Below are 22,939 nucleotides of genomic sequence, written 5' to 3'. Positions count from 1 at the left end.
AGCTTCTGCACAGCAAAGGAAACAACCAACAAAACTAAAAGGCAACCAACGGAATGGGAAAAGATATTTGCAAATGACATATCGGACAAAGGGCTAGTATCCAAAATCTATAAAGAGCTCACCAAACTCCACACCCGAAAAACAAATAACCCAGTGAAGAAATGGGCAGAAAACATGAATAGACACTTCTCTAAAGAAGACATCCGGATGGCTAACAGGCACATGAAAAGATGTTTATTTGTTTTTGAGATAAAAACAGAGAGAGTAGGAAAGGGGCAGAGAGAGGAAGACACAGAATCTGAAGCATGCTCTGAGCTCTGAAGTGTCAGCACAGAGCCCAACACAGGGCTTGAACTCACGAGCTGTGAGATCAGGACCTGAGCTGAAGTTGGACATTTAACGAACTGAGCCACCCAGGTGCCCCAAAACTGCAGTTTTCTAGTTGAGGTTGTACTCTTGGTCTGGAGGAAGAGTTCTGGAATAAAGTGGCAGATTCCATTTTTTCGTAAACACCTCCTGTCTGCAGCAGGAACACATCAATTATATCTTTATGTTCCATCTCTAACTGTGCAGGAGTGTTTGTTTCATTGATTGGCTGCTTGTCCCTTTGGCATCTGATCTGCCTCATTGACAAAGCTCATTGACAAGCCTGTTGTTCACAACAGGCTTTCATTAGTTTACTAAATGCACTGTGCCTCTTAATCTTAAATAGCACCACAGAACCATCCTGACCCACCACCTTCAAATGAACATGATCATTGTTCCCACTCTTGCCTCCTTCCATGGGCTTTTCATCTGCCGTGGTGTGTGCCACATTCCCCTCAGCTGCTGCCTCACAGAGGTACCAGGACTTCACTTGAACGAGCACACACAAGGAGTACCAGGAGCGCTATTGACCTGTCTTCAAGGATACTAATTCTTTTCAGATTCCCGTCTGGTCTTCAATTTGTCTAATAAGTGCTTAATCTATGATATTGCATTTTTTAATAGAGAGTTCAATACATTTTTCTTTAATATAATCATGTTTCTGCTAAAATCCACCATCTCTTTATTCATATTGGTCACCTTTTCTACTTGCTCCTTTAGATTTTTTTGTTATTTTATTTAAAATCTCTGATAATTTTGGGGTTCCTGGGTGGCTTAGTCAGTTAAGTGTCTGACTTCAGCTCAGGTCATGATCTCACCATTAGTGAATTCAAGCCCCTAGGTGGGCTTTGTCCTGATAGCTGAGAACTTGGAGCCTGCTTCGGATTCTGTGTCTCCCTCTCTCTCTGCCCCTCCCCCACTCAGACTGTCTCTGGGTCTGTCTCTTTCTCTCTCTCTCTCAAAAATAAATAAACAGTAAAAAATTTTTAAATCTCTGTTAATTTCAACATCTGGGCCATCTCTGGGTCTGCTTCTCTCCATGTATTCTCTTTTTGCTGTGATTTACATATTTTATTTGTCATGTAAATTTTATGGCACTAAAGATATTTTGTGTAAGAAAACAGTAGAAATGCGTATAAATCGCATATATGTCTAGAAAACAAAAGTCTATGCTAGAGAGCTAAATAAATTTGGTCTCTAGTTGAGATGTGTTTGGTCTTTGTTGCAGCTTTAGTTTGACCACAGGCTTTAAATGTTTGAAAGTGGAATTAAAATGAAACCCTGCAGATTTGGGGTTGAGCGCTAGTGATATCCATAGATCTCAATGCTTCTCTGCCCAAGTCCTAGCTTTTAAAAACATGAAGATCTCTGCTTATACAGCACTTTCAGCTCTTCATATTTCTAAGGAGTTTTCTTTGCTCTCCTCCAGGCCTACTAAGACTTTGTATGCCCAGGAAGATCTTTCCTCTGCAGAATGCCTTAGAGAAGTCCCACTCAGAACCCTGTTTGTCTGCAGCTCTTAAAAGCTGAAATCTGGAGTTGGAATTCATCCCTCTCTGCTCTCCACTCCTGCCTTCAAGCCTGTGGAGAACTGCCCCTGAGCAGTCAGTAAAGACCCAGGCAGTAGAATTAGTGAGTGAGTGCACATTCACTCTACAACTACCCTAGAGTCTCAGAAGTCAAATGTTTCTTGGTAGCCCACATAGAGGCCTTAAAATTTTGTTAAGAAGGAACGCCTGACTGGCTCAGTTGGTGGAGCATTCAATTCTTGATCTCAGGGTCATGAAATGAACCCCACATTGGATGTAGAGATTGCTTAAATAAATAAACTTAAAAAAATCTAACTTTCTTCTTTTGTTAGTATTGTTAAAGAGTCTGCTGATTTCCTGTCTATGGGGAATTTTTTCTTTTCCAGCTAGTCAACCAGGGAGGAGAGTAGATTTATATGTCATTTTCTTTCAAGGGTGCCTGGGTGGCTCAGTTGATTGAGTGACTGACTCTTGATTTCAGCTCAGGTCATGATCTCTCAGCTGGTTGTGGAATTGAGCCCCATCTAGGGCTCTGTGCTGAGTGTGGAGCCTGCTTGGGATTCTTATTCTTTCTCTGCCCCCTCTCCTGCTTACGCACACTCTCTCTCTCAAAGTAGAAAAAAGAAATAATAATAAATAAAAAATAAAGATTATTTCAATGTCACTTTTCTTAGGAGTTCAGGAAAATATTCTGTACCTCACATGATTTGTTTTGCTTGGTATGGTGAGAGTTTTACTCTCTTATAATTTCCTAGTTCACAACCAGAGGTGGAACCATCAGTCAACATATTTGCTAATGTAATGAAGGGAAGTAGAAGAGCCGGCTCTCCTGTGTTAAGTTTTCAAATTCTAGATCTTTTCCTAATTTGCTCCTTTCTATATTCTTAAGAAAGTTGTTTTGTTTTTAATTTTTTTAACCATGTCTGTTTCCTCACTCTTAAAAATGGAAGAGTAATAAGACCCAATTTATAATTTTTTGGTGAGGATTAAATGAGTTATATATAAAAAACTTAGAATGACGCCTGAAACATAGTAAAAATTATATGAATGCCAGTTTATATTTTTAATTGGAATAGAGTTTTCTTCAGAAAGCATAGAATGTGTTCAAAAATCTCAGCAAAATAGAGAAAGGATCAAGATAACCCCTCACACACATTTTGTAGAAGATGGAATTAAAAACTACCACCAATTATTAAAACAAAAGATAACTCCATAGAGTAGCGTGTAATCAACCTGAATAACATTTTCAAGTTACTGGTGAGTTACGTGCTTTATCAGTGGAATCAGGCACTTAGTTGAGTGGGGAAGAAAATATGCTGTTACATAAATTAAAATAATTGGAAGGGTAATCATCCCCTTTGGCATTTAGATATACACAATCACTGCTGGTCTGTATACCTCCTGGAGTTGATGAAATACCCTACAGTCAATGCACAGTGGATTCTCTTACCTTTTTTTATGCCCCCCCCTCAAGAAGCACTGGCCGACTATGCCTTGTTCTCAGCTCCTGAGATTGTCTATAAATGAAAGAAATAAGCTTCGGAGACCAGATGGAACATCTTTTTTAGCCTCCAATTTTTCTCTCTTTTTAATCTCTCTCTCTCTCTAAAGTATTTGCCTCTTCAAAATCTCTCCTCTTATGTCTCATTACCTTTGTGATATCTTCCAGTTACCTTCCTATTTTCCTCCTCTTCGTTCATCTCATGTAACTCAAGCCAAAATAACAAAAAATAGTAATAATAATGATAATAATAATAATAATAATAGTATGCCATATAATATCTCTTGTAGATTAGGGAGATCAATGCACGATATTCTTTGCTAAGTATATCTTTTTTGTTGCTTTCTGTTTTGGGGGTGGTTGGGTGGCTGTACATGGATCAAACCCAGTAAGTATGTCTTTTTATTAATAATTATTTTATTAATAATTATTCAAAACTCCACAACTGTGGGAACATGTCGATAATGAAAAGGGGTTTTAAAAATTAAAAACAAAACAAAACAAAAACCACAGAATCATCTAAATTAGGTCTAACCTGTCAAAATTGCAATCTGGAAAAACCGTGACTCTGATCCACAAACTCTTGAGAGACAGTCTCAGCTCTGTTTTCTTAGGTCTTCTCAGGCTACACTGGGTCTCTCCAATTACCAAAAATGTGATCAGCAGCAACGTTAGCATGTTTACTACCATTGGGAGTATTGAAACACTCTTTCTCTCAGCCTCATTCTCCTCTAACACCCCTAAACAATATACAACTCTGCCTAGCACTCTCTGTCTCTTTCAAAGAAACACACACCCAATGCTGAAAATAATGCAATACATCTATTCTGATGCACTTTTAGATCCTGTGACTGCTGGTTCAGGGAGATATTTTTAGACAAGGGGCTCTTCCAGTATAAACAACAACTTATATATAAGTCTGGCTCCATTCCTAATGAATTTGCCAAGAAACAAGGGTTTTCAGGATGTTGTATGTACATTTTCTGAAGGAAAAATTGAAAGTGGGCAACCTGTACTCCTTCCCATCTGCTTCTCTGCACTCTGCTAGGCGAGCAACCAATATCGGTCATAAGGTCTGTTGCACCTACCCTACTGATGGATTGTTTTCTCTTTGCCATGTTTTCAAGGTTGATACTCTGAGCCAAACAGGCAGGCAGCTGTGGAGGACAGGAGCACAACTCTCAAATTCTTTAGCTAATTGCCAAAGGCAGCTGAGTTCAAGAGTCCCACCTGTTAGTGAGCAGCCAATTATTTGTATGCTTATAAATCACCTTTTAAATATTAACAAGCCCTAATAAACCTTCGCTACTGATTACCATAGTAACTGACCATGTCACAAAGGAGAAGGAGACTACTGACATATGGACAATGGGTCAGTGGCCCTGTATCTCCTAGGATTGCCATTTTTACTCCTTCACATGAAACTATTATGTATAAGAACAACCAAAAATCACGTGATTAAGGGAGCATAGGACATGATGAAATGTCTGTTTCTCTTCTCCAGCCCAGGGAGTCTAAAGGGAACAGAATGGGTCCAACTCTCCATAAGCTATGGGAGCAAGCTGCCCGAACTTGTTAAGTGGAAGTTCCTATGTATAGCCATACAGCTGGTCTACTTAGGCCACCCGCTGTCAGATATTTTATTTCCCAAAGCTTCCTGGGCTGCTGGGTTCCAGCAGTCTGAAGAGATTTCCCTAATGCAGTTTGTTGTTGCAAATAGGTAAGATGCTACTTGTGGGATGCTCAGTAATATTTAGTGAGATGCAAGAAATGGTTTCAGATGAAAAAGAACAGATTTTTGCTCACAGCAAAGTGAAGGTACTTTCTCTCTTCTTTTAAAAGCACAGTGAGAAGGCAACCACCCGTGACCCAAAACTCTTTTTATAGTAGAGAAAGAAACCACCTTCTGCCTTGAACTGTTTTTTTCTAAACTAGATATAGGGAAGCTCACCACAAGTGGTATGGAGTATGAAATGACAGCTCAAAGAAGCTGATGGTTTCAGGGCATTAGTGAATAGTGACCTAATCAAGCAATAGAGAAATGTGATTGTAATCATTTTGCCATGACTGACCCAGAAATGGCTTTTACCATGATTTCTGAGAGATATTAGTGTTCAATAGAAAATTGAATTGACCATACTAAGGAGAACTTCGTTACCCTTCAGCAGGTGTTCAAACTGATACCTTTAACCTCCGAGCTGCCTACTCTAGGGCAAAGAGCATGAGCTTTAGATTAGGATTTCTTAGTGTCACTACCATTTATGTGCCTCCCCCAGCTGAAGGATCAAAGAAATGGATGTAGGTCTTCACAAGTTGTTAGATTTTGATGACAGTTATGCTGCCTGTGGTGGGGATATATTGTCCCCTCTACCTTGGGTGTTCCCTGAATTGTTTTTATTATGAAGGGAGTAGGGATGCAGAGGCTGCATGAGATTTGTTTTATATATCTATATATCTTTTATATACCTAACTGGATGTATGTATATGTTATGTTGGAGTTATGGAGTGATGGGAAACTTGCCTTCTCCTGCCACTGTTACTTTCTAGGGATAGCATCTACTTCATGTTTGGCTCCTACTAGTCCTTCTTCCAATCTTCTATGCCCACTAGACTGAATATTCAGATAGAGATTTAGAGTCTCTACAAAGGTGCAGAGATGAAATCAAATCTTAGGTAGTATATTACAGAGAGTTGTTCACCAAATGAAATATTGTAGTATGCCTAGGGTGACTATATGAATAAAAATCCAGCGGGAGAGAAAATGTAGGACTGATGAGAGGTCAAGGGTGGATAAGTTATGTTGAAAATGCTGTCAAAATTAAAGGCTGCAAAGAATGCCAAGGTGAAAGGGCAATCAACCATGTGGATTGTAGAGAAAAGTTTATAAAGGAACTTAAGGCCCATTGGTCTTTTTCCATCAGGGTGGTGGTGAGGTTGGCAAGGTGAAGGAATAATTTGTAAGTGTATGCATGACTGATTTAAGAAGAACCAAGTCACTTGAAATACCAAGGGAAAGCAGGCAAATCACCCATGTAGATAGGGATTTAACACCCTCACTCCCCAGGCCTCCTCTTCATTTGGAGTGGTCGAGTGGAAAAGGTGGAAACAAAAACAGGACTCCAACCCTACTTGTGCTTCTGAATAGGTCTTAGACATTGGCCAAGTTGTTTCTCATTTTGGGCTCCTCGATTTTGAGCCCCTCTCTATGTACTTTTTAAGGATATATGAGCCCATACCAATATAATTAATGTGTAAATTTATGAAAGCGGAATGTCTCTAAATAAAATATTGCCTATGTGGAAGACAATAATATTACTAATGATAATAATGACCCCTCCTATCTTTTGGCAGTGGCTTCATATTCTCAGAATTGATGAGAAAAACATGTTCAATAAAATACATAGAGAAATTAAAACAAGATTCTCTAGACAATATTATAAAGTGCTGAAGGAAGAAAGGAGAGTAGGAAAATTTTTAGAAGAGACTACTTAGATGCTAACAGGATAGAAAGAGAATTAGAAGAGTTGGACGTAGAATGGCAGAAATATTTACTACATGAAGATTCTGGAGACCTGATTCTAAGTCTGGTTCTGTTACTAGCTGAGTAATCTGAAACAAGTTGCTGAATCTCTTTCAGACTAGAATTTCTCATCCACTAAAAGATCTATTCTCACATGAAATTGAAAGTGGAAACTCTGTGTACAAAAAAAAAAACAGCTTAAAGTCTTGTTAATTTCATTGAAACCTTTCTTGGCATCCTCCTGCCTCATTTCTAACTGTGGCCTTGGGTAACCTGTTTAAAAATCTAAGATTTCTTAGGATCATACAATGAAAACCAGGGAAGTGGATGGCATCTGATGGGTTGCTTTTGGGATTAAAGCACTCCTAGAAAAGTTTGAAATCCCTTAAGAAGGCAGTTGAAATGGATGTTAAAGATAAACTGAAAAAGGTAGCAGATTGTTGACTAAGCTTATTGTTGACTGACTGTTCTGTAAACAAACATCTAGAAGCAGTATTCGCTATAAAAGAAAGATAAGTTCATGGGGAAGTATTGTCCCCCAAATCAATACTCTTCTAACAAACTTTTATATAAGTGTACAGTTGACACTTGAACAACTCAGGCTTTAAACTTTGCGAATACCCTTATACACAAATTTTTTTGATAAATATAGTACAGTGCTATAAATATACTTCTCTCATGATTTTCTTAATAACATTTTTTTCCTTGGCTTACTTTATTATAAGGATATAGTATATAATCTATATACTATATATATTATATATAGTATATAATCTACATAACATACAAAATATGTGTTAATTGACTGTTTATGTTATTGGTAAGACTTCTGTTCAACAGTATGCTATTAGTAGTTAAGTTTTGGAGGAGTCAAAAGTTATATACAGATTTTCAACTATTTGGGGGATACCCCTGACACCAGTATTAGGATCAACTGTAGTTGGAAGAAGAGCCCCAAAAATACTCCTGAGAATAACTTGGATCAGAAGACTGAACTTTGCATATTTATTAATGTCCAATGCAGTCTGATAAAATTTGTAACTCAGAGGAGTGAAATGCCCCAACGCATCCCAGGAAAATGTTGTTAGAAATATTATCTTTGCCAGTTCTTATTCAATCAGGCTTCTTTGTTCCATTCTTTCCCCTTTTGCCTAATAATTCAGTGAAGTCCCCATAGGGAAATATTGAATGCAGTGGCCCACGCCTAGCAAGAGGAAGCTGGACAGACATCTGACCAGATTCATTCAGTCTTTTGCAACCATAAATAAAGGAGGGTTTAGAGGGTGGGTGGGACAAGCGCTCCATGCTTTTGCAATGAAATCATCGTTTCCCAAAGATTTTTGCAAAATGCTAATCAACAGTGCTTTATACAAAAAGTTCACACAGATCTTTTCTGATTTTCAGAATAGCATTGTTACTGTTTGGGGATTTCAAAGGTATTGGGAAATTCTAAATATTTTTACCTTTTCTCTAAGGCTGAAATTTCAGTTTCCAGGTTTCAATTCACCCAGTGGTCTATACAGTTCCAGATGGGCTACATAGTTGCGAGAGGAAATGGAGAAATAAGTTTTGGCTGGGAAAACACATTTATATGATAGTCTTGTGACAGGTCTCATCTGTATATTGTTGATGCAGTAACAAGCCCATGAAACTAGATGTTAAAATATATGTATTTTAATCTTGAGAGGTATTTTAAATCCTCTGAATTTTAGAAGTCTACTCAAAAATTTAAGTTGCTGTAACACCCTGTTTTGTTGGTTTTCAGATCAGATGCTTTCAGTAAGGATTATAAATCAGATAATTTGGCTGAAATCTCCCTTTGTTATACCCTTTTGTCCTGATCTTGGAAAGTCAGTTTATTTTATGGCTGTTATCTGAAGGGGTCAATGAGTAAAAGGAACTGGCATTTTCTGTCTTTATTGAGGTATCATTGGCATACAATATTATATGAGTTTCAGGTACACAACATAGTGATTCAACATTTTTATACATTTTAAAATGATCACCACAGTAAGTGTAGTTACCATCTGTCACCATACAAAGTTAATATAATGTTATTGACAATTCCTCATGCTGTTCGTAACATTCCCATGACTTACTGATTTTATAATTGGTAGTTTGTACTTTTTTTTTTTTTTTTTTTGAAAGAGCATGCTCTCACAAGTAGGGGAGGGGCAGAGAGAGGATCCCAGGCAGGCTCTGTGCTGCCAGTTCACCCATTTCACCTTCTCCTACCTGCTTCCCTCTGGCAACCACCAATATATTCTCTGTGTTCATGAATCTGGGTTTTATTTTATTTTGATTTTTACATTCCACATGTAAGGGAAATCATGCAGTATTTGTCTTTCTCTGAGTTATTTCACTTAGTGTAATACCCTCAAGTTCCAACCATATTCTCTCAAATGTCAAGATTTCATTATTTTTATGGCTGAGCAGTATTCCATTATACATATATATATATATGTATATATATATATATATACATACATGTATATATATATAGCCACATATATATATATATATATACACATACATACATACATATATATACATACATATATATATATATATAGCCACATTTATATATATATAACGGTACATATACCTCTTCAAATTAATGTTTTCATTTTCTTCAGATAGGTACCCAGTAGTGCAATTGCTACATAACATGGTAGTTCTATTTTTAATTTTTATGAGGAACTTCCAAAGTGTTTTGTATAGTGGCTGTACCAGTTTATAATACTACTAACAGTGCACAAAGTTTCCCTCTTTACCACATCCTCACCAGCATTTGTTATTTCTTGTCCTTTTTTTTCTAATAGCTATTCTGACATGTTTAACTTTATATCTCATTGTAGTTTTGATTTGCATTTGACTAGTGGTTTGTAATGACTAGTGATATTGAGCATCTTTTCCTTTGCCAGTTGGCCATAGTATGTCTTCTTCGGCAAAACGTGTATTCATATCCTCTGGCCATTTTAAATTGGGTTATTTTTTGTTAGTGTTATTGAGTTACATGTTTTTTTTAATAATTTTTTGATATTAACTCCTTATTGGAAATATGATTTGCAGATATCTCCTTCCATCCATAATCCATAAAGTTGCCTTTTCATTTTGTTAATGGTTTCCTTTACTGTGAAAAAGGTTTTTAGTTTGATGTAGTCCCATTAGTTTATTTTTGCTTTTATGCCCTTGCCTTTGGAATCAGATGAAAAAAACAAAAACAAATAATATAACAACAACAAAAAATAATTGCTAACACTGATGCTAAGGAGCTTACTATCTATGCTTTCTTCTAGGGGTTTGTGGGTTTTGGTGTTACATTCAAGTCTTTAATACATTTTATTTTTTGTAGATGGTATAAGATAGTAGTACAGAGTAATTCTTTTGCATGTGACTCTCCAGTTTTCCTGGCACCATTTATTGAAAAGACTATCTTTTCCCCACTGTATATTCTTACCAACTTTGTTGTAAATAATTGACCATATATGCATAGATTTGTTTCCATGTTTTCTATATTGTTTCATTGATTTATATGTTTGTTTCAATACCAATACCATAGTGTCGTCATTACTATAACATAATTTGCAATCAGGTAGTATAATACTCTGAATTTGTTCTTCTTTCTCAAGATTATTTTGGCTGTTTGAGGCCTTTTGTGGTTTCATATAAAGATTACAATTACTTGCTCTAGTTCTGTAAAAAATACCATTGGAGTTTTGATAACAATTTTGTTGAATATGTAAATTCTTTGGGTAATGTAGACATTTTAATAATATTAATTCTTTCAATGCATGAATCCAGAATGTCTTTGGAGTTGTTTGTGTGTCTTCTTCAATTTCTTTCATCAGTGTCTTATAGTTTTCAGTGTATAGATATTTCACTTCCTTGGTTAAATTTATTACTGGGTATTTTTTAATGCAGTTGTAAATGGGATTTTTTTTGTAATTTATATTTCTGATAGTTTTATATTAGGGTATAGAAATGCAAGAAATTTTTATATAGTAATTTGTTATTCTGATACGTCACTGAGTTCATTTATTAGTTCTGACATTTGTGTGTGTGTGTGTGTGTGTGTGTGTGTGTGTGTGTGTGAAATCTTTCCTGTTTTGTGTATAGCATCCTGTCATCTATAAATTGTGACAGGTTGACTTCTTTCTTTCTAATTTCTATCCTTTTTATTTCCTTTTCTTGCATAATTGGTGTTGCTAGCACTTCCAGTACTATATTGAGTAACAGTGACAAGAATGGGCATCCTTATCTTCTTACTGATCTTACAGGAAAAGCTTTTATCTTTTTAGCATTGAGTATGATATTAGCTGTGGGTTTGTCATATATGACTTATAGTGTATTGAGGCACAATCCCTCTATATGTACTTTGTTGAGATTATTTATTCTAATTGGATGTCAAATTTTGCCAAATGCTTTTTCTCCAATTTAAGATGAACATATGATTTTCATTTATCATTTAGTTAATGTGGTGTATTTGTTGATTAATTTGTGAATGTTGAACAATCCTTGCCTCCCTGGAACAAATTCTATTTGATCATATGCATGATACTTCTAAAGTATTGTTTAATTTGGCTTGCTATTATTTTGTGTTGAGGATTTTTGCACCTATATTCATCAAGGATATTGGCATGGAATTTTTTTTGTGTGTGTGGTATCCTTATGTGATTTGGGTATCAGGGTAGTATTGGCCTCATAATGAATTTAGTAACATTCCCTCTTCAAGTTTTTGGGAGCTTTTTGAACAATAGGTAGTAAATCTTCTCGGAATGTTTCCTAGAATATATCAGTGAAACTGGCCCTGGACTTTTGTTTGTTTGTAGAGTTTTGGTTATTGATTCAATCTCCTTGTTATTAATTTGTCTATTCAGATTTTGCAGTTCTTCATTATTCAGTTTTGTAAAATTATAAATTTATTCTAGGTTATCTAACTTGTTGTTTGAAGTATTGTCTCATGATCCTTTGCATATCTTTCTTTGGTATTGGTTACAACTTCTATCTAATTTCTGATTTTACTTATTTCAGCCCTCTCTAATTCTTTACGTGTCTAGTTAAAGATTTCAAAATTTTGTTTACTTTTCAAAAAGAAAGTATTATGTTTCACTGTACTTTTCTGTTATCTTTTTAGCCTCTACTTCATTTATTTCTTCTTTGATCTTTATTACTTCCCTCTGCTAGGTTTCCTATACTAGTAGATTCACAGGTATGTGTAAAATCAAACTTTGAGATTTTTCTCGTTTCTTGACGTCAGTCTATATCACTATGAACTTCCATTTTAGAACTGTTTTTGCTTAATCCCACAGATTTTGATATGTCATATTTGTGTTTTCATTTGCCTGTAGGTATATTTTGATTTATTCTTTGATTTCTTCCATGACTCACTAGCTGTTTAGTAACGTATTATTTATTCTCCACATATTTGTAGGTTCTCCAGTTTTCTTCTTGTAATTGTTTTTTGATTTCACATCATTGTGGTTGGAAGAGATGTTTGATATTATTTCAAACTTCTTCAATTTATTAAGATTTGTTTTATGACCTAACTCGTGATCTATATTGCAGAATGCTCCATGTGTATCTGAAAAGACTGTGTGTTCTGCTTTTGGATTGAATGTCCAGTGTATATCTATTTAATTCATCTTTAATGTTGTTTAAAGCCAATGTTGGGGCGCCTGGGTGGCGCAGTCGGTTAAGCGTCCGACTTCAGCCAGGTCACGATCTCGCGGTCCGTGAGTTCGAGCCCCGCGTCAGGCTCTGGGCTGATGGCTCGGAGCCTGGAGCCTGTTTCCGATTCTGTGTCTCCCTCTCTCTCTGCCCCTCCCCCGTTCATGCTCTGTCTCTCTCTGTCCCAAAAATAAATAAAAAAAAAAAAAAAAAAAAAAACGTTGAAAAAAAAAATTAAAAAAAAAAAAAAAAAAAAAAAAAAGCCAATGTTTTCTGTCTAGATGATCTGGGTTTTTTTGATGTAAGTGGGTGTCAAAGTCCCCTACTGTTATTGTATTGCTGTCACCTCCTCCTTTTATGTCCACTAATATTTGCTTTAGATATTTTGGTGTTCTTATATTGGATGCATATATATTTATAAATGTTATATCTTCATGCTGGCTTGACCCCTTTATCTCTATGTAGTGCTTCTCCTTGTCTTTTATTATAGACCATTTTAAAATCTATTTTGCTGGATGTGAGTATAGCATTACCAGCTTTTATTATTTGTTTGTTTCCATTTGGATGCAATATCTTTTTCGATCCGATTACTTTCATTATGTTTGTGTCCTTACTTTTCAAGTGAGTCAATTGTAGCAGACAGTATATAGATGTACAATAAAACCTTGGTTTGCAAGAATAATTCATTCTAGAAACATGCTTGTGATCTATCCCGGAAACATGCTTTTAATCCAAAGCACTTGTATATCAGAGCGAATATCAAGAACCATTGGCTCAGTTGTGATCATGTGATATTCAGCATCATGTACTATTCATATTGCAAGGCATCACTCATTTATCTAAAACACTCGTCTTGCAGAATGCTTGCGGAACATGTTCCTCGCAATCCAAGGTTTTACATGTTTTGTTTTTCAATCCAGTCAGCCACTTTATGTCTTTTGACTGGGGAATTCGGTTTATTTACATATAAAGTAATTATTGATAGGTATGTATTTATTGCAATTTTGTTAATTGCTTGCTGGCTGTTTTCATAGTTTTTATAGCTTCTCTTTGTTCATTTCTTATGTTTAGATAACCTTCCCATTTTTCCTCTGTGTATTTGCTCTACATTTTTGCTTTGAGTCACCATGAGGGTTACATATATCTATGTCTATATCTGTATTTATATCTATTTATATCCTCTATCTCTATCCCTATCTCTACCTCTATGTATCCATCTATATCTAATCTATGTATATCAGCCTGTTTTAAGTTGATAGCAACTTATATTTGAACACAGTCCAAAACTACATTTTTACTCTTCCTGTTTCATATTTTGATATCATATTTTGCATCTTTTTATGTATCCCTTAACTAATTATTTTGTTTTTAGTAATTGTACTACTTTCCTTGTTTAGTCTTCATAATAGCTTTATAATTAACTTATTAATCTACCACTTCTACATATTTACCGTTTCTAATGAGAGTTTTACTTTTCCATATTTTTCTTATAATTAATTACTACCTTTTTTTTCAATTTAAAGAAATACCTTTAATATTTCTTGTAATGGTAGTTTAGTAGTGATGAACCTTTTAGGTTTTGCTTGTCTGGAAAACTTTATTTTTCCTTCAAATCTGAAAGAAAACCTTGCTGGGTAGAGTATTCCTCATTAGAAGTTGTTTTTGTTTTTGTTTTTGTTTTTCCTTCTTTTTTCTTTTATTTTTTTCCTTTCAACATTTCAAATATTCAACAATTCGATTGTCACTCCCTTCTGTCCTACAGAGTTTCTGCTGAGAAATCTTCTCATAGCCCTGTGGGGTTTCCTTCCTATGTAATAATTTGTTTTCCTCTTGTGCTTTTAAGATTTTCTTTTCATCTTTAACTTTTGACATCTTAATTATTGTGTCTTGATGTACATCTCTTTGGGTTCACCTTATTTAAAACTCTCTGGGCTTCCTGTACTTGGATAACTTTTTCCTTCCCTCGTAGGTTAAGAAAGTTTTTAGGCATTATTTTGGCAAATGATTTTTTGCCTTTCTCTCTATCACTTCTCTTTCTGGAACCCTTATAATGGAAATGTTTTTCCATTTGATGTTGTCCCATAGGTCCTTCAAGTTATGTTCATTTTTTAATATGTTTATTTCTTTCTACTGCTCTTTAGGGTGAATTTTATTGCTTTGTCTTCCAGCCTGCTGATTCATTTTTCTACTTCACCCAGTCTGCTGTTGAATACCTCAAGTGTATTTTCTTTTAGTTCAGTCATTGTTTTCTTTGGTTCTGTGACTTATGTTTGGTACTTTATTGTTTCTGTCTCTTATTGAAGTTCTACCTGTGTTCATTTATTTTTCTACTGATTTTGGTGAGCATCCATCCCTATGACCATTAGTTTGAATTTTTATCAGGTAGATAATTTATATCATTAAGGTCTTTTTTCTAAGGTTTCCCTTTTTTGTTTATTTGTTTGTGTTTTTTTTTTTTTAATTTAGAACATATTTCTCTGTTTTCTAATTTTTCTTGACTCTTTGTGGTTGTTTCTATATATTCGTCAGAACTGCTACCTCTCCCAGTGTTGGAGAAGTGGCTTTGTGTAGTGATGAACCTTCTTATTCAATCTTTCCCTAGCTCTTTGTTTTCTTTGAAACTGTGATTGTCTAAACAGCCTGCTTTATTCTTTATATATCTGCATTGTTGAGGGTGTGCCAAGACCTGTCAGTGTTCCAAGAGGGGAAATCTCATTCAGCACCTGGTTTTAGGCTGATTGGAAAGACCTCCAGCAGCAGCTTTTAAAATATGCAAATATATACTCTCCTGTAGGGCTGCAATTATAATCCCTGCTGGTCCCTAGTCTAGATCTGTAGGAGTTCTTTGGGTAACAGTTGTAAAAATCAGGACTCCAGACTAGTATATAAGATTCTTTCTGGGAGGTCTTGTGGAGCTGTAGCAAGACCTAGGTTTTGTGGAACGATGGTGTCTCTCTGATTATGTTCCCTAGCACCTTCTCCTTAGCCTCTAGATGTAGGGGAAATCTGAAATCTGTCCCTGAGGCTGAAGCTTCAGGATAAGTAAATAGGTTTTTGTTTGGAGGAGGATTGGATGGTGTTTCAGTAGGTTTTCTGTGCAGTCCCTGGGTCTAGTAGCCTGCCAGGAACTTGTCTTTTTGATTGTTACATTTCCATGGAATGCAGAAATCCCAGCCCCCTTGGCCTCAAGGGCTAAGTAATCAAGGAACATCCCCTGTGTGAATTGCATATGCCCAATGGCTTTAGCAGGACTGCTGTAGAATATAGTGGGTGGTGCATGCTTGCTGGCTTCAGAAAGACAAGCAGAGGGAAAATGTCTTGATCTGGTGTGCCCACAGGTGTAAGAAGTACAACACGAGAGTGTCTTCTCTGTTTATGTGTGCCATCTTTAGGCTAAGTGATGGAAAATGCTATGATTGTACATCCCCAGCCAGGAAGTGAAGGAGTATTGTAATCACTGCATTCTTGCTTAAGCAAGGCGCCAGGAGAGAGTCACAACCACTTGCTCCTACCTATCCTTGCTAGGTGGCGGAAGAGTGCTACATCAGAGACTGGCCATCTGCTCCTTGGGTGGGTGGAGAGTGTAAAAATGGCCTCCACCATTGCCTTCTCTGAGGAGTTTGAACTGTCCTCTGGCCCTCTAGCATATGCTTTTAGATTAGAAAATGAACTTCCTTCACATACAGTCCAGGTGCTTTTCACACTGCTATTTCTTCACTAGGTCTTGAGGCAAGTGGGAGCATATACTAGCTATTTAAAAGAAGAATGTCCACTTTCTATAGCACTTTAGGTCTTTTGGACATTGGCCCCATTGGTTTTTTAACTCAGACATAGGGGGGCTTGTCTCTCTAGTGGAGATCCCATGGGTTGGGTTACTTGATGTGAGATACCCATCACTTGCTACTCCAGGACAAGTGTCATACTGGTGAGATCTCTTCCTGTTGTGTGTTTCTATACCAGGTTTGGTGTTTTTGGTGAGACTGTATCTCTGCCTCTCCTACCCATCTTGTTGTGGATCCTTTTATTTTTTGTTGTACAGAAGCAGTTCTTCTAGTTATCCAATATTTTTCAGGGGGAATTCATCCATACGTAGGTGTAGATTTGGTATGTCCATGGGAGGAGGTGAGTTTGGGATCTTCCTACACTGCCATCTTGTGGGTTTCTCAAACTGGCATTCTAGTATGTTTCAGTCCTTTCTTGTCCAAGCAGTTGAAGACTTCATTTCTAATCTTTTCCCATTTTTTTCTGTCCTCCCGTTTTTTGTTTTTTTTTTTTGTTTTTTTGTTTTTTTTGTTTTTTTTTTTTTTTGTTGTTGTTGTTTGGTCTCTCTCTAACTTTCCAAATCCTCCCTGCATTATGCTTACCAGTTTGGGGAGAAAAGAGAAGGAAGCATTTAAATTATATTTTTCATTATTTCAAGTCCTTTTTATGGCCAGAACTGAGCCAGACTCTAAAATGAATATTTAATTTGGACAAATAAGTGATATGATACCTCACTAATCTGGAAAGAAAATGGGGTGTATAGTATGTGAAGAGTGTGTGCAATAAATCATTGTGAAGCTACGGAGAAGTATGGCTATATGATTGTATACATTATCCTCTAGCATCTTCACTCCCTTTCTCTTTGCTTGCTGATAAGTATCAGTGCAACTTCTCTGTGGCTTGACTCCTGTGTGTCTCTCTAGAACTCCTACTAATAGTCTTCTTCTAGACATACTAAACAGCTTATAGTACCAATTGAGTAATATAATATGTAATTTTTTCCCACTCCTCCCTCTTCTCTATTAAAAGAAATGTATTTAGCTTTAGCATCCCTTTAGCCATAGAACTTTCCTTGAAATTATTCATTGTGTTCCAGAATCTTGAGAATATTAAATCCTTCTGACCTTTGTGCCTGCACTCTTCCTCTTGCAAATGTCTATCCCAACATCTCATATTTCTAGTATGCTAATCTGTTAGTTTGGATGATATTTCCGTTTCTACTAATATATGAAAGTGCAGTAGTTGTAATTTTTCCTTGTATTCCCATCATCTGACAAAGTATCTGGCACCTACAAGTTATTTATATGCATATATTATATAATACTATAGAAATATTACTTAATATACTATGTTATACATAATACTCTATAATTAATATATATTATAACCAGTATATAATTATATAATTAAAACATATAATTAATATTTCATATAATATTATATATAGTATATCATAATAACATAGATATGTATATATAATATAACTATATATATAATTATATGCATAGTAATACAGTTATGTCTACTACATACACACACACACACACAATATCATGAGAAATCTCATCCTTGCAAAAGGCTCATAGCATCTAGTTACTTGCCATTTATTGGAATTCTGTTGCTGATATGCTGGATTTAGGACTGCCTGGCATGAAGACTACTTCTGGAAGAACAAAGCTGAGAAAGGGGAGAGCCTTGTAGGACACCAGAACCTGTGGCTGGGGTACTGAGTCTAGTGGGTGAAGGAATAGCAGTAAAGACCACTGATCACATCCTGCCTCTGCTGAGATGGTGTCAGGAATGAAGAAAGCCTGAAATTTTAGAAAGGATTGAAATGCCCAGGGCTGATTAAAGCAGTGTCAAGATAATGAAGTTGTGGTGACGTTCATGGTTTAAAAACATTAACTTTACAGGACTACTTTCCTAACGCCTTTGGGCAGATTCTAATTTGATCCAGCAACAATATCTGCTTGGCTCCAAACTGATGGGCATCTGCTAATTTTTCTAACTGCTTTAATCATTTTTGGGACTCTGCTTTAGAACCTCTCCAAATCTCCTCCTTCTCACTAAAGTCTCAAGTCTTCAAAGTCTATGCCAATTTTAATAAAGGTCTAGAAGGATTACCTTATGTTCCCAATTTAGTATTTCTATTTAATATTCCATTCTTTGTCTCACTTAATATATCAAAATGCAGAGCAAGAATCCTTGAATTTCTGTGAACCAATGACTTCCAGAACAAAAATTTGAAATTTAGTCTCAGGTCACACATAGCGAGAAAGTAATTTGTGTGTCTGCCTTACCCACTAGAGTATGATGTTCTTGAGGGCAAGGACTTTGCTGTTTCAAAAAATTTCCCCAACACTTTGGACAGTACTTATCTCCTTTCTTGTTTCTTTTATCAAATGTAAATATTCAGGGTGAGTTCACTGTTTTCATCTTCAAATACTCCTAATCAAGAATGCTTGGTAACTGAAAACCATGTATGAAATTAAGAACAGAAAAATAAATGTTATCAGTACATGTATTAGATCATTTTTATACTTGCAACTCCCCCTCCAACTTTTCTTATGGCCCTGTATGGGACATGAGATAAATGGTGAAGTTAAGGGAAAAAATGCGATAGTTCTAAAAATGACAAAGGGGTGCAAAGAAGGGAAATTTTAGCAATTGGAATTAACTAAATATGAATCTGAAGATTGGGAAAGTTGGGAGAAAAAGTGAATACAGAAGCAGTGGGCAAGGGCAATGATGTTACATGCTAAAACAGGGCAAACACTGTGTGAGTGACCCCTTCTAATTTCCCCACTGATGAAAATCTGTCATATTTTAACCTGGCAAGATCTGGACATATAGCAGAGGTTAAATGATCTTTCACAATCTGTCACTGCAGACATAGCTGAATTAGATGTTTGCCCTTCTTTGTCTTGTCCACAATGGTCTAATTCACACATTGTGAAATTATAGCCTTCTCTAAATAATCTATTTTTAGTCTTATAGGGATAGATGTGATAGTTTAGATATTCCCCAATAGCAAATCTTCAGGCTAGTCAACTGAAGCATCACCCACTTAAGGTGAGGCCTGAAATGTTAGGTTGTCTCTGATGACTTTAACCAAATAGCTATAAATGGCTGAAAAATATCACGCAAGGAGATAGCAGAAGATTTCAATAGATCTTAAGAAGTTACAGGTAATATTTCTTTAGAATAAGACTAAATGAGAAATGTAGGTATCAGTGTTGTTTCTGTTTTTCAAAGATGTGGTCCATTTCATCTAAGTTATTAAATTTGTGGGCAGAAACCAGCATTGCTTCTGAAAAACAATACTTGGTGCCCACCCTACACATCCCACAAAGTACTCATTAAAGTTAGGTCCTTATTATACTTTCTAAACATTTCAGAAGAATCGAAATGAAGTGCAATATGATGTCTACAATAAAGGTATAATTTTTACTCTATTTCCTCTGAAGAGTAAGGTTTTTGTTCAGTTTGTGTAAATGAAATTGAGCTATTTCTAGAAATCCCTTTGGAGCACTCACCATCACCAGCACCATGCACATCATGCATTCAAAGGCAAGTAGGCCATGGTTCCTATCCTTAAAGAGGTCATGATGTAGTGATACTAGTTTATAAGCCACTTCAATGAAGTAGACAGAAATGTTTGCACATAACTTTGGTTTGTTTGACAATTGTGCTATGAAAATGATTCAAGTACTTTCTAGGGGGTTAAAGCAGTGGGCATCTCTGCCTGAGATGAACAGGAAGGCAGTAAGGCAGGAAGAGATGGTGTTTGAACTGGGTTTTTATTATGGAGTTAGAGTTTGCTGCTTAAAGAAATTTGGAGTGAGGGAGTGAGGGGAGGAGGTAGGGATATTCTATCCAAGAAAGCAGACCACGCAAAGGGACACGCACACTCATACACAAATACACACTTGTGTACACACTCATTTATGTTCCTCTTTGCCTGGCAGTCAGCATCTTTCAATCAGAGTTCTGAATTGAGTATAAGAAATGCTTTCACGGCCTGCATTTGTAGAATCCATCGTATGACCTTGATCAAGACTTTTGTAGTCTCCGGATCTCAGTTATTCGATTTGTAAAATGAAAAGGCTAGATTCTATGATGACTAGGGTTTCATCCAATGGAAAACAAAAACCTGGGAGATATCGTTAAAACCTGTTTGATCTGAAACTAGTGATTTAGGAGATATAAGAATAGTTTATGAGGAGTGATCTAAGCTGAGTTTTTAAATTCCATATAAGGGAAAACATTTTTTTTAAGTGTTTATTTATTTCTGAGATAGAGAGAGACAGAGCATGAGTAGGGGAGGGGTAGAGAGAGAGGGAGACACAGAATCCGAAGTAGGCTCCAGGCTCTGAGCTGTCAGCACAGAGCCCGATGCGGGGCTCGAACTCACAAACCGTGAGATCGGGACCTGAGCTGAAGTCGGTCTCTCAACCGACTGAGCCACCCAGGCGCCCCAAGGGAAAACGTTTTTGGCTCTCATTAGTAGAAAAATAATTCAAAATTTAATATTTCTTCACTCTAAATTTCTTTATTATTTGGTGACCCAGATATTTCAGGATATTTAACAGTTTTATATGGAAATTAAGGATACTTTTTTCCTTTAAATTTCAGATAAGAAAAGGCACTGCTAAAACTTAGGACATTGACATATAGTGCATTATAACACTCTGTCTGGCTCTGCCTAGGCAAGTAGAGATGATAAAGAATCAGAGCTGTGCACAGCTTCAAGTTCCAGGTGACAGCGAGAATTGAATGGCTGGAAATACAGAGGGGATGTACCAAATCTTATGCTCATATCTGAATATCTGTAGGATTTGCATTTGTCAAATGTGAAAACTTGAGCTCAGAAACTACATATAATACCAAAGATAGCACCAGACATATTATCCTTCCTCTGCAAACATCTCTCCAAGATTTGGAGCTCAAGGTTTCATCCTCAGCTCTCTGGTACTTCTTTTACCCCATCTGGAAGCAACATGAGCACAACCAAGAAGCAAACTTGAAATTTAAACTCTGCCAATTGCATTGAATTTAGATGAATTAGTAATGAGTTAATGGATAAAAGTTAGCTGATTAGTATGTCACCAATTGTCCTGGTTTTCATATATTTGTGTTACACACATTTTTGCAGATGAACCTCTGTGTGTTTGTGTGTGGGGGGTGTGTGCATGATGTTCTATATTTTTTCAAATTAGACCTAAAATATTAGTTGGGAAAAATGACAATTTAGTGCTGATTACCAAAGATAATTCTTTTCATTTGTAAATGCTTGGATAACATCAGAATCTCACACTGTATTTACAAATTGGGATAACTGTTGTAAAATGTCATTTTAGGGAACTGATTTCATTTCAGTTGTTTACCAAAAAAAACACATTAAACACATATTTAAGCCACTCTCTTCTTAAAGGTCCATCTTCTGCTAATGATGAAGTTACAGCCTGTGATGTTAGAATTTCTCTTGGAAACATGGAAGTCCCATTATACATGTGGCAATCATCTGTGTATTCATCCGTTGATGAATCTCTAATCAACTGTTGAATTAGCGGCAGGTCTGATGGAACTTTGGATGAGATAGAAAGGCACATTTGGAGAGGAGACCATTCCTTTTCTTCAGTAAGTTTATCACTATTGCACACACAGGAATGTCCTAAGTTTTCTCTATCCTAGGTTCTCTTTGTCCTTTGATATTGATCCAAACCACTTAGTGGTAAATTCAGGCAGCACTCTCTTTCTATTTAAAAGTCTTGAGTATCTATTATTGTTTTTATGTTTATTATCTTAATACCTGACATTTATAACATCTTTCTTCTAAAGAGCTCTCTGGAGTGCAATATGGTGCCAAGTGAAGACAAATGAATGCAGGGGCACTTTGTACTCTACAGATAAAAGGAGATTTACTCTGGGTCTGCTGCTTTCCAAGAACATCTTTCCCTTCTTCTTTCTTGCTCCAAAATGGCAAACCCTACTCATGGTGTGGTTCTTAGACTCTTTTTCTTCTTTTTCTTCTTTTAATGTTTCAAACATACACACGTGCATGCGCGTGCGGACACACACACACACACACACACACATTTTAACTCTCGGTTTTATCCTGATGATTCCCCAATCTGTATTTCACTACTGGATCCTTTCTTAAAACCCTGCCTCATATTTATAACTATCTTTTGTAAATTTCTTCTTTAATATTTAAACAAATCTACCATTCCCAGCATAAAGCTCATTATTTATTTATCATTAGAAAAACTATCTTATAACTTTATTTGATATTCCAAATGCATTTTGAAATGTACAGAATTAAAAAAAAATGGCCTGGTCCCAGTTAGAAATAGCTTATAATAAAGAAAGTTATAAGAAGCTCAAGGGTAGAGGATTATAATAAACAAGTTCAGTGAGCATAGCCTGGAATATTTTGGACTTGGAGTTTGAAGATGAGATCTAAAAAAAGATGCGATTAGAAAAAAAAAAATCTAGTATTATATTAAACACAAATTTAGGATAACAAACTTTAGTGTGTAAGGTTCAGTTTAGCCCAGGTTTTATATATGTTTTAGATATGTTTTATGT

General features: G+C 36.1%; 1 protein-coding gene across 1 annotated transcript in view; it reads left to right on the top strand.

Annotated features, from left to right (window-relative positions):
- Positions 1-22,939, top strand: part of LSAMP (limbic system associated membrane protein) — an 889,273-nt gene that overhangs the window by 196,441 nt on the left and 669,893 nt on the right. The gene's annotated exons all lie outside the window — the stretch shown is intronic.

The sequence above is a fragment of the Panthera onca genome, chromosome C2, assembly GCF_046562875.1.
Source record: "Panthera onca isolate mPanOnc1 chromosome C2, mPanOnc1 haplotype 2, whole genome shotgun sequence".
Taxonomy (NCBI): Eukaryota; Metazoa; Chordata; class Mammalia; order Carnivora; family Felidae; genus Panthera; species Panthera onca.
The sequence above is the reverse complement of the archived record's forward strand: the minus strand, read 5'-3'. Positions and strand labels throughout refer to the sequence as shown.